This window comes from Staurois parvus, unplaced genomic scaffold (genome assembly GCF_062004578.1).
Source record: "Staurois parvus isolate SC_StPar_1 unplaced genomic scaffold, SC_StPar_1.0 ptg000038l, whole genome shotgun sequence".
Lineage (NCBI taxonomy): Eukaryota > Metazoa > Chordata > Amphibia > Anura > Ranidae > Staurois > Staurois parvus.
In genome coordinates, this window is record NW_028317834.1 from 1,805,674 (window position 1) to 1,817,713 (window position 12,040).

Consider the following 12,040-nt stretch of genomic DNA (forward strand, 5'->3'; position numbering starts at 1 on the left):
GAGGAGTACGGAGGTATGACAGTGATCAATATGTACAGGAGAGGAGTGTGGAGGTATGACAGTGATAGGTATGTACAGGAGAGGAGTGTAGAGGTATCACAGTGATGGGTATGTACAGGAGAGGAGTACGGAGGTATGACAGTGATCGGTATGTATAGGAGAGGAGTACGGAGGTATGACAGTGATCGGTAAGGACAGGAGAGGAGTGTGGAGGTATGACAGTGATCGGTGTGTACAGGAGAGGAGTGTGGAGGTATGACAGTGATCGGTATGTACAGGAGAGGAGTGTGGAGGAATGACAGTGATCGGTATGTACAGGAGAGGAGTACGGAAGTATGACAGTGATCAGTGTGTACAGGAGAGGAGTGTGGAGGTATGACAGTGATTGGTGTGTACAAGAGAGGAGTACGGAGGTAAGACAGTGATCGGTATGTACAGGAGAGGATGGTAGAAGTATCACAGTGAATGGTATGTACAGGAGAGGAGTACGGAGGTATGACAGTGATGGGTATGTATAGGAGAGGAGTACGGAGGTATGACAGTGATCGGTATGTGCAGGAGAGGAGTGTGGAGGTATGACAGTGATCAGTGTGTACAGGAGAGGAGTGTGGAGGAATTACAGTGATCGGTATGTACAGGAGAGGAGGGTGGAGGTATGACAGTGATTGGTGTGTACAGGAGAGGAGTACGGAGGTATGACAGTGATCGGTATGTATAGGAGAGGAGTACGGAGGTATGACAGTGATCGGTAAGGACAGGAGAGGAGTGTGGAGGTATGACAGTGATCGGTGTGTACAGGAGAGGAGTGTGGAGGTATGACAGTGATCGGTATGTACAGGAGAGGAGTGTGGAGGAATGACAGTGATCGGTATGTACAGGAGAGGAGTACGGAAGTATGACAGTGATCAGTGTGTACAGGAGAGGAGTGTGGAGGTATGACAGTGATCGGTGTGTACAAGAGAGGAGTACGGAGGTAAGACAGTGATCGGTATGTACAGGAGAGGATGGTAGAAGTATCACAGTGAATGGTATGTACAGGAGAGGAGTACGGAGGTATGACAGTTATGGGTATGTATAGGAGAGAAGTACGGAGGTATGACAGTGATCGGTATGTACAGGAGAGGAGTGTGGAGGTATGCCAGTGATCAGTGTGTACAGGAGAGGAGTGTGGAGGAATTACAGTGATCGGTATGTACAGGAGAGGAGTGTGGAGGTATGACAGTGATCGGTTTGTACAGGAGAGGTGTATGGAGGTTTGACAGTGATCGGTATGCACAGGAGAGGAGTGTGGGGGGGTATGACAGTGATTGGTATGTACAGGAGAGGAGTGCGGAGGTATGACGGTGATCGGTATGTACAGGAGAGGAGTGTGGATCTATGACGGTGATCGGTATGTACAGGAGAGGAGTACGGAGGTTTGACAGTGATCGGTATGCACAGGAGAGGAGTGTGGGGGGGTATGACAGTGATTGGTATGTACAGGAGAGGAGTGTGGGGGTATGACAGTGATGGGTACGAAAAGGAGAGGAGTGTGGAGGTATGACATTGATCTGTATGTACAGGAGAGGAGTGTGGAGGTACAGTATGACGGTGATTGGTATGTACAGGAGAGGAGTGCGGAGGTATGACGGTGATCGGTATATACAGGAGAGGAGAACGGAGGTTTGACAGTGATTGGTATGCACAGGAGAGGAGTGTGGGGGGGTATAACAGTGATCGGTATGTACAGGAGAGGAGTGTTGGGGTATGACAGTGATGGGTATGTACAGCAGAGGAGTGTGGAGGTATGACAGTGATCGGTATGTAAAGGAGAGGAGTGTGGAGGTATGACAGTGATCGGTATGTACAGGAGAGGAGTGTGGAGGTATGACAGTGATCGGTATATACAGGAGAGGAGTACGGAGGTATGACAGTGATGGGTATGTACAGGAGAGGAATGTGGAGGTATGACAGTGATGGGTATGTACAGGAGAGGAGTGTGGGAGGTATGACAGTGATGGGTATGTACAGGAGAGGAGTGTGGAGATATGAGAGTGATCGGTATGTATAGGAGAGGAGAACGGAGGTATGACAGTGATTGGTATGTACAGGAGAGGAGTGTGGAGGTATGACAGTGATCGGTATGTAAAGGAGAGGAGTTAGGAGGTATGACAGTGATGGGTATGTACAGGAGAGGAGTGTGGAGGTATGACAGTGATGGGTATGTAAAGGAGAGGAGTGTGGAGGTATGACAGTGATAGGTATGTACAGGAGAGGCGTGTGGAGGTATGACAGTGATGGGTATGTACAGGAGAGGAGTGTGGAGGTATGACAGTGATCTATATGTACAGCAGAGGAGTATGGGGGGTATGACAGTGATCGGTATGTACAGGAGAGGAGTGTGGGAGGTATGACAGTGATGGGTATGTACAGGAGAGGAGTGTGGGGGGTATGACAGTGATCGGTATGTACAGAAGAGGAGTGTGAAGGTATGACAGTGAACAATATGTACAGGAAAGGAGTGTGGGGGGTATGATAGTGATCGGTAAGTACAGGAGAGGAGTGTAGAGGTATGACAGTGATCGGTATGTAAAGGAGAGGAGTGTGGAGGTATGACAGTGATCGGTGTGTACAGGAGAGGAGTGTAGAAGTATGACAGTGATCGGTATGTACAGGAGAGGAGAACGAAGGTATGACAGTAATCGGTATGTACAGGAGAGGAGTGTGGAGGTATGACAGAGATCGGTGTGTACAGGAGAGGAGTGTAGAGGTATGACAGTGATCGGTATGTACAGGAGAGGAGTACGGAGGTATGACAGTGATCGGTATGTACAGGAGAGGAGTGTGGAGGTATGACAGTGATAGGTATGTACAGGAGAGGAGTGTAGAGGTATCACAGTGATGGGTATGTACAGGAGAGGAGTACGGAGGTATGGCAGTGATCGGTATGTATAGGAGAGGAGTACGGAGGTATGACAGTGATCGGTATGTACAGGAGAGGAGTGTGGAGGTATGACAGTGATCGGTGTGTACAGGAGAGGAGTGTGGAGGTATGACAGTGATCGGTATGTACAGGAAAGGAGTGTGGAGGTATGACAGTGATCGGTATGTACAGGAGAGGAGTACGGAAGTATGACTGTGATCAGTGTGTACAGGAGAGGAGTGTGGAGGTATGACAGTGATCGGTGTGTACAAGAGAGGAGTACGGAGGTAAGACAGTGATCGGTATGTACAGGAGAGGAGTGTGGAGGTATGACAGTGATGGGTATGTACAGGAGAGGAGTGTGGGGGGTATGACAGTGATCGGTATGTACAGGAGAGGAGTGTGAAGGTATGACAGTGACTAATATGTACAGGAAAGGAGTGTGGGGGGTATGACAGTGATCGGTAGGTACAGGAGAGGAGTGTAGAGGTATGACAGTGATCGGTATGTACAGGAGAGGAGTACGGAGGTATGACAGTGACCGGTATGTAAAAGAGAGGAGTGTGGGGGGTATGATAGTGATTGGTATGTACAGGGGAGGAGTGCGGAGGTATGACAGTGGTTGGTATGTACAGGAGAGGAGTGTGGGGGGTATGACAGTGATGGGTATGTACAGGAGAGGAGTATGGGAGGTATGACAGTGATCGGTAAGTACAGGAGAGGAGTGTAGAGGTATGACAGTGATCGGTATGTACAGGAGAGGAGTGTGGAGGTATGACAGTGATCGGTATGTACAAGAGAGGAGTGCAGAGGTATGACAGTGATGGGTATGTACAGGAGAGGAGTGCGGAGGTATGAAATTGATGGGTATGTACAGGAGAGGAGTGTGGGGGGTATGACAGTGATCGGTATGTACAGGAGAGGAGTGTGGGGGGGCATGACAGTGCTCGGTATGTACAGGAGAGGAGTGCGGAGGTATGACAGTGATCGGTATGTACAGGAGAGGAGTACGGAGGTATGACAGTAATCAGTATGTACAGGAGAGGAGTGCGGAGGTATGACAGTAATGGGTATGTAAAGGAGAGGAGTGTGGGGGATATGACAGTGATCGGTATGTACAGGAGAGGAGTATGGAGGTATGACAGTGATCGGTGTGTACAGGAAAGGAGTGTGGGAGGTATGACAGTGAATGATATGTACAGGAGAGGAGTGTGGAGGTATGACAGTGATCGGTATGTACAGCTGAGGAGTGTGGAGGTGTGACAGTGATCGGTATGTACAGGAGAGAAGTGTGGGGGGTTTGACAGTGATCGATATGTACAGGAGAGGAGTGTGGGGGGTATGACAGTGATCGGTATGTACATAAGAGGAGTGTGGGGGAATGACAGTGATGGGTACGAAAAGGAGAGGAGTGCGGAGGTATGTCGGTGATCGGTATGTACAGGAGAGGAGTGTGGATCTATGACAGTGATGGGTATGTACAGGAGAGGAGTGTGGGGGTATGACAGTGATGGGTACGTACAGAAGAGGAGTGTTGGGGTATGACAGTGATGGGTACGAAAAGGATAGGAGTGTGGAGGTATGACAGTGATCTGTATGTACAGGAGAGGAGTGTGGAGGTATGACGGTGATCGGTATGTTTAATTAGAGGAGTGCGGAGGTATGACGGTGATCGGTATGTACAGGAGAGGAGTACGGAGGTTTGACAGTGATCGGTATGCACAGGAGAGTAGTGTGGGAGGTATAACAGTGATTGGTATGTACAGGAGAGGAGTGTGGAGGTATGACAGTGATGGGTATGTACAGGAGAGGAGTACGGAGGTATGACAGTGATCGGTATGTACAGGAGAGGATTGTAGAGGTATGACAGTGATCGGTATGTACAGGAGAGGAGTGTGGAGGTATGACAGTGATGGGTATGTACATGAGAGGAGTACGGAGGTATGATAGTGATGGGTATGTAAAGGAGAGGAGTACGGAGGTATGACAGTGATCGGTATGTACAGGAGAGGATTGTGGAGGTATGACAGTGATCGGTATGTACAGGAGAGGAGTACGGAGGTATGATAGTGATCGGTATGTACAGGAGAGGAGTGTGGGAGGTATGACAGTGATCGGCATGTACAGAAGAGGAGTGTGGGAGGTATGACAGTGATCGGTATGTACAGGAGAGGAGTGTGGAGAAATGAGAGTGATCGGTATGTACAGGAGAGGAGTACGGAGGTATGACAGTGATTGGTATGTACAGGAGAGGAGTGTGGCGGGTATGACAGTGATCGGTATGTACAGGAGAGGAGTTTGGAGGTATGACAGTGATCGGTATGTACAGGAGAGGAGTGTGGAGGTATGACAGTGATAGGTATGTACAGGAGAGGAGTGTGGAGGTATGACAGTGATAGGTATGTACAGGAGAGGAGTACGGAGGTATGACAGTGATGGGTATGTACAGGAGAGGAGTGTGGAGGTATGACGGTGATCGGTATGTAGAGTAGAAGAGTATGGGAGGTATGACAGTGATCGGTATGTACAGGAGAGGAGTGTGGAGGTATGACAGTGATTGGTATGTACAGGAGAGGAGTACGGAGGTATGACAGTGATCGGTATGTACAGGAGAGTAGTGTGGAGGTATGAGAGTGATAGGTATGTGCAGGAGAGGAGTGTGGAGGTATGACAGTGATAGGTATGTACAGGAGAGGAGTACGGAGGTATGACAGTGATGGGTATGTACAGGAGAGGAGTGTGGAGGTATGACGGTGATCGGTATGTACAGCAGAGGAGTATGGGAGGTATGACAGTGATCGGTATGTACAGGAGAGGAGTGTGGAGGTATGACAGTGATGGGTATGTAGAGGAGAGTAGTGTGGAGGTATGACAGTGATAGGTATGTACAGGAGAGGAGTGTGGAGGTATGACAGTGATGGGTATGTACAGGAGAGGAGTGTGGAGGTATGACGGTGATCGGTATGTACAGCAGAGGAGTATGGGGGGTATGACAGTGATCGGTATGTACAGGAGAGGAGTGTGGGAGGTATGACAGTGATGGGTATGTACAGGAAAGGAGTGTGGGGGGTATGACAGTGATCGGTATGTACAGGAGAGGAGTGTGAAGGTATGACAGTGAACAATATGTACAGGAGAGGAGTGTGGAGGTATGACAGTGATCGGTATGTACAGGAGAGGAGTGTAGAGGTATGACAGTGATCGGTATGTAAAGGAGTGGAGTGTGGAGGTATGACAGTGATCAGTGTGTACAGGAGAGGAGTGTGGAGGTATGACAGTGATCGGTATATACAGGAGAGGAGTGTGGGGGGTATGACAGTGATGGGTATGTACAGGAGAGGAGTGTGGAGGTATGACAGTGATCTGTATGTACAGGAGAGGAGTGTGGAGGTATGACAGTGATGAGTATGTACAGGAGAGGAGTGTGGAGGTATGACAGTGATCGGTATGTACAGGAGAGGAGTACGGAGGTATGACAGTGATCGGTATGTACAGGACAGGAGTACGGAGGTATGACAGTGATCGGTATGTACAGGAGAGGAGTACGGAGGTATGACAATGATCGGTATGTACAGGAGAGGAGTGTGGGGGGTATGACAGTGATCGGTATGTACAGGAGAGGAATGTGGAGGTATGACAGTGATCTGTATGTACAGGAGAGGAGTGTGGAGGTATGACAGTGATGAGTATGTACAGGAGAGGAGTGTGGAGGTATGACAGTGATCGGTATGTACAGGAGAGGAGTACGGAGGTATGACAGTGATCGGTATGTACAGGACAGGAGTACGGAGGTATGACAGTGATCGGTATGTACAGGAGAGGAGTACGGAGGTATGACAATGATCGGTATGTACAGGAGAGGAGTGTGGGGGGTATGACAGTGATCGGTATGTACAGGAGAGGAATGTGGAGGTATGACAGTGATCGGTGTGTACAGGAGAGGAATGTGGAGGTATGACAGTGATGGGTATGTACAGGAGAGGAGTGTGGAGGTATGACAGTGATAGGTATGTACAGGAGAGGAGTACGGAGGTATGACAGTGATCTGTATGTACAGGAGAGGAGTGTGGAGGTATGACAGTGATGAGTATGTACAGGAGAGGAGTGTGGAGGTATGACAGTGATCGGTATGTACAGGAGAGGAGTACGGAGGTATGACAGTGATCGGTATGTACAGGAGAGGAGTGTGGAGGTATGACAGTGATCGGTGTGAACAGGAGAGGAGTGTGGAGGGTATGACAGTGATCGATATGTACAGGAGAGGAGTGTGGAGGTATGACAGTGATCGGTATGTACAGGAGAGGAGTGTGGGGGGTATGACAGTGATTGGTATGTACAGGAGAGGAGTGCGGAGGTATGACAGTGATTGGTATGTACAGGAGAGGAGTGTGGGGAGTATGACAGTGATGGGTATGTACAGGAGAGGAGTATGGGAGGTATGACAGTGATCGGTATGTACAGGAGAGGAGTGAGGAGGTATGACAGTGATCGGTGTGTATAGGAGAGGAGTGTGGAGGTATGACAGTGATTGGTATGTACAGGAGAGGAGTGTGGGGGGTATGACAGTGATTGGTATGTACAGGAGAGGAGAGCGGAGGTATGACAGTGATCGGTATGTACAGGAGAGGAGTGTGGGGGGTATGACAGTGATCGGTATGTACAGGAGAGGAGTGCGGAGGTATGACAGTGATGGGTATGTACAGGAGAGGAGTACGGAGGTATGACAGTGATCGGTATGTACAGGAGAGGAGTGTGGAGGTATGACAGTGATCGGTGTGTACAGGAGAGGAGTGTGGAGGTATGACAGTGATCGGTATGTACAGGAGAGGAGTGTGGAGGTATGACAGTGATCTTTATGTACAGGAGAGGAGTACGGAAGTATGACTGTGATCAGTGTGTACAGGAGAGGAGTGTGGAGGTATGACAGTGATCGGTGTGTACAAGAGAGGAGTACGGAGGTAAGACAGTGATCGGTATGTACAGGAGAGGAGTGTGGAGGTATGACAGTGATGGGTATGTACAGGAGAGGAGTGTGGGGGGTATGACAGTGATCGGTATGTACAGGAGAGAAGTGTGAAGGTATGACAGTGACTAATATGTACAGGAAAGGAGTGTGGGGGGTATGACAGTGATCGGTAGGTACAGGAGAGGAGTGTAGAGGTATGACAGTGATCGGTATGTACAGGAGAGGAGTGTGGAGGTATGACAGTGATCGGTGTGTACAGGAGAGGAGTGTAGAGGTATGACAGTGATCGGTATGTACAGGAGAGGAGTACGGAGGTATGACAGTGACCGGTATGTAAAAGAGAGGAGTGTGGGGGGTATGACAGTGATTGGTATGTACAGGAGAGGAGTGCGGAGGTATGACAGTGATTGGTATGTACAGGAGAGGAGTGTGGGGGGTATGACAGTGATGGGTATGTACAGGAGAGGAGTATGGGAGGTATGACAGTGATCGGTATGTACAGGAGAGGAGTGTGGAGGTATGACAGTGATCGGTATGTACAGGAGAGGAGTGTGGAGGTATGACAGTGATCGGTATGTACAAGAGAGGAGTGCAGAGGTATGACAGTGATGGGTATGTACAGGAGAGGAGTGCGGAGGTATGAAATTGATGGGTATGTACAGGAGAGGAGTGTGGGGGGTATGACAGTGATCGGTATGTACAGGAGAGGAGTGTGGGGGGGCATGACAGTGATCGGTATGTACAGGAGAGGAGTACGGAGGTATGACAGTGATCGGTATGTACAGGAGAGGAGTGCGGAGGTATGACAGTAATGGGTATGTAAAGGAGAGGAGTGTGGGGGATATGACCGTGATGGATATGTAAAGGAGAGGAGTGTGGAGGTATGACAGTGATCGGTATGTACAGGAGAGGAGTGTGGGAGGTATGACAGTGATGGGTAGGTACAGGAGAGGAGTGTGGGGGGTATGACAGTGATCGGTATGTACAGGAGAGGAGTGTGAAGGTAAGACAGTGAACAATATGTACAGGAAAGGAGTGTGGGGGGTATGACAGTGATCAGTATGTACAGGAGAGGAGTGTGGAGGTATGAGAGTGATCGGTGTGTACAGGAGAGGAGTGTAGAGGTATGAAAGTGATCGGTATGTACAGGAGAGGAGTATGGAGGTATGACAGTGATCGGTGTGTACAGGAAAGGAGTGTGGGAGGTATGACAGTGAATGATATGTACAGGAGAGGAGTGTGGAGGTATGACAGTGATCGGTATGTACAGCTGAGGAGTGTGGAGGTATGACAGTGATTGGTATGTACAGGAGAGAAGTGTGGGGGGTTTGACAGTGATCGATATGTACAGGAGAGGAGTGTGGGGGGTATGACAGTGATCGGTATGTACATAAGAGGAGTGTGGGGGAATGACAGTGATGGGTACGAAAAGGAGAGGAGTGCGGAGGTATGTCGGTGATCGGTATGTACAGGAGAGGAGTGTGGATCTATGACGGTGATCGGTATGTACAGGAGAGGAGTACGGAGGTTTGACAGTGATCGGTATTCACAGGAGAGGAGTGTGGGGGGGTATGACAGTGATGGGTATGTACAGGAGAGGAGTGTGGGGGTATGACAGTGATGGGTACGTACAGAAGAGGAGTGTTGGGGTATGACAGTGATGGGTACGAAAAGGATAGGAGTGTGGAGGTATGACAGTGATCTGTATGTACAGGAGAGGAGTGTGGAGGTATGACGGTGATCGGTATGTTTAATTAGAGGAGTGCGGAGGTATGATGGTGATCGGTATGTACAGGAGAGGAGTACGGAGGTTTGACAGTGATCGGTATGCACAGGAGAGTAGTGTGGGAGGTATAACAGTGATTGGTATGTACAGGAGAGGAGTGTGGAGGTATGACAGTGATGGGTATGTACAGGAGAGGAGTACGGAGGTATGACAGTGATGGGTATGTACAGGAGAGGAGTACGGAGGTATGATAGTGATGGGTATGTAAAGGAGAGGAGTACGGAGGTATGACAGTGATCGGTATGTACAGGAGAGGATTGTGGAGGTATGACAGTGATCGGTATGTACAGGAGAGGAGTGTGGAGGTATGACAGTGATGGGTATGTACAGGAGAGGAGTACGGAGGTATGACAGTGATGGGTATGTACAGGAGAGGAGTACGGAGGTATGATAGTGATGGGTATGTAAAGGAGAGGAGTACGGAGGTATGACAGTGATCGGTATGTACAGGAGAGGATTGTGGAGGTATGACAGTGATCGGTATGTACAGGAGAGGAGTGTGGAGGTATGACAGTGATGGGTATGTACAGGAGAGGAGTACGGAGGTATGATAGTGATGGGTATGTAAAGGAGAGGAGTACGGAGGAATGACAGTGATCGGTATGTACAGGAGAGGATTGTGGAGGTATGACAGTGATCGGTATGTACAGGAGAGGAGTACGGAGGTATGATAGTGATCGGTATGTACAGGAGAGGAGTGTGGGAGGTATGACAGTGATCGGCATGTACAGGAGAGGAGTGTGGGAGGTATGACAGTGATCGGTATGTACAGGAGAGGAGTGTGGAGATATGAGAGTGATCTGTATGTACAGGAGAGGAGTACGGAGGTATGACAGTGATTGGTATGTACAGGAGAGGAGTGTGGCGGGTATGACAGTGATCGGTATGTACAGGAGAGGAGTTTGGAGGTATGACAGTGATCGGTATGTACAGGAGAGGAGTGTGCAGGTATGACAGTGATGGGTATGTACAGGAGAGTAGTGTGGAGGTATGACAGTGATAGGTATGTACAGGAGAGGAGTGTGGAGGTATGACAGTGATAGGTATGTACAGGAGAGGAGTACGGAGGTATAACAGTGATGGGTATGTACAGGAGAGGAGTGTGGAGGTATGACGGTGATCGGTATGTACAGCAGAGGAGTATGGGAGGTATGACAGTGATCGGTATGTACAGGAGAGGAGTGTGGAGGTATGACAGTGATGGGTATGTACAGGAGAGTAGTGTGGAGGTATGAGAGTGATAGGTACGTACAGGAGAGGAGTGTGGAGGTATGACAGTGATGGGTATGTACAGGAGAGTAGTGTGGAGGTATGACAGTGATAGGTATGTAAAGGAGAGGAGTGTGGAGGTATGACGGTGATCGGTATGTACAGCAGAGGAGTATGGGGGGTATGACAGTGATCGGTATGTACAGGAGAGGAGTGTGGGAGGTATGACAGTGATGGGTATGTACAGGAATGGAGTGTGGGGGGTATGACAGTGATCGGTATGTACAGGAGAGGAGTGTGAAGGTATGACAGTGAACAATATGTACAGGAAAGAAGTGTGGGGGGTATGACAGTGATCGGTATGTACAGGAGAGGAGTGTAGAGGTATGACAGTGATCGGTATGTAAAGGAGTGGAGTGTGGAGGTATGACAGTGATCGGTGTGTACAGGAGAGGAGTGTGGAGGTAAGACAGTGATAGGTATGTACAGGAGAGGAGTATGGGGGGTATGACAGTGATCGGTATGTACAGGAGAGGAGTGTGGAGGTATGACAGTGATGGGTATGTACAGGAGAGTAGTGTGGAGGTATGACAGTGATAGGTATGTACAGGAGAGGAGTGTGGAGGTATGACAGTGATGGGTATGTACAGGAGAGGAGTGTGGAAGTATGACGGTGATCGGTATGTACAGCAGAGGAGTATGGGGGGTATGACAGTGATCGGTATGTACAGGAGTGGAGTGTGGGAGGTATGACAGTGATGGGTATGTACAGAAAAGGAGTGTGGGGGGTATGACAGTGATCGGTATGTACAGGAGAGAAGTGTGAAGGTATGACAGTGATGGGTATGTACAGGAGAGTAGTGTGGAGGTATGACAGTGATAGGTATGTACAGGAGAGGAGTGTGGAGGTATGACAGTGATGGGTATGTACAGGAGAGGAGTGTGGAGGTATGACGGTGATCGGTATGTACAGCAGAGGAGTATGGGGGGTATGACAGTGATCGGTATGTACAGGAGAGGAGTGTGGGAGGTATGACAGTGATGGGTATGTACAGGAAAGGAGTGTGGGGGGTATGACAGTGATCGGTATGTACAGGAGAGGAGTGTGAAGGTATGACAGTGAACAATATGTACAGGAAAGGAGTGTGGGGGGTATGACAGTGATCGGTATGTACAG

General features: G+C 49.3%; 1 protein-coding gene and 1 pseudogene across 1 annotated transcript in view; both read right to left on the reverse strand.

The window, feature by feature from the left end:
* Nucleotides 1-12,040, reverse strand: part of LOC149470578 (uncharacterized) — a 195,300-nt pseudogene that overhangs the window by 79,188 nt on the left and 104,072 nt on the right.
* The window catches only part of LOC149470580 (endogenous murine leukemia virus Env polyprotein from Emv-2 locus-like), a 43,260-nt gene that overhangs the window by 20,527 nt on the left and 10,693 nt on the right, over nt 1-12,040 (reverse strand). The window lies entirely within an intron of this gene.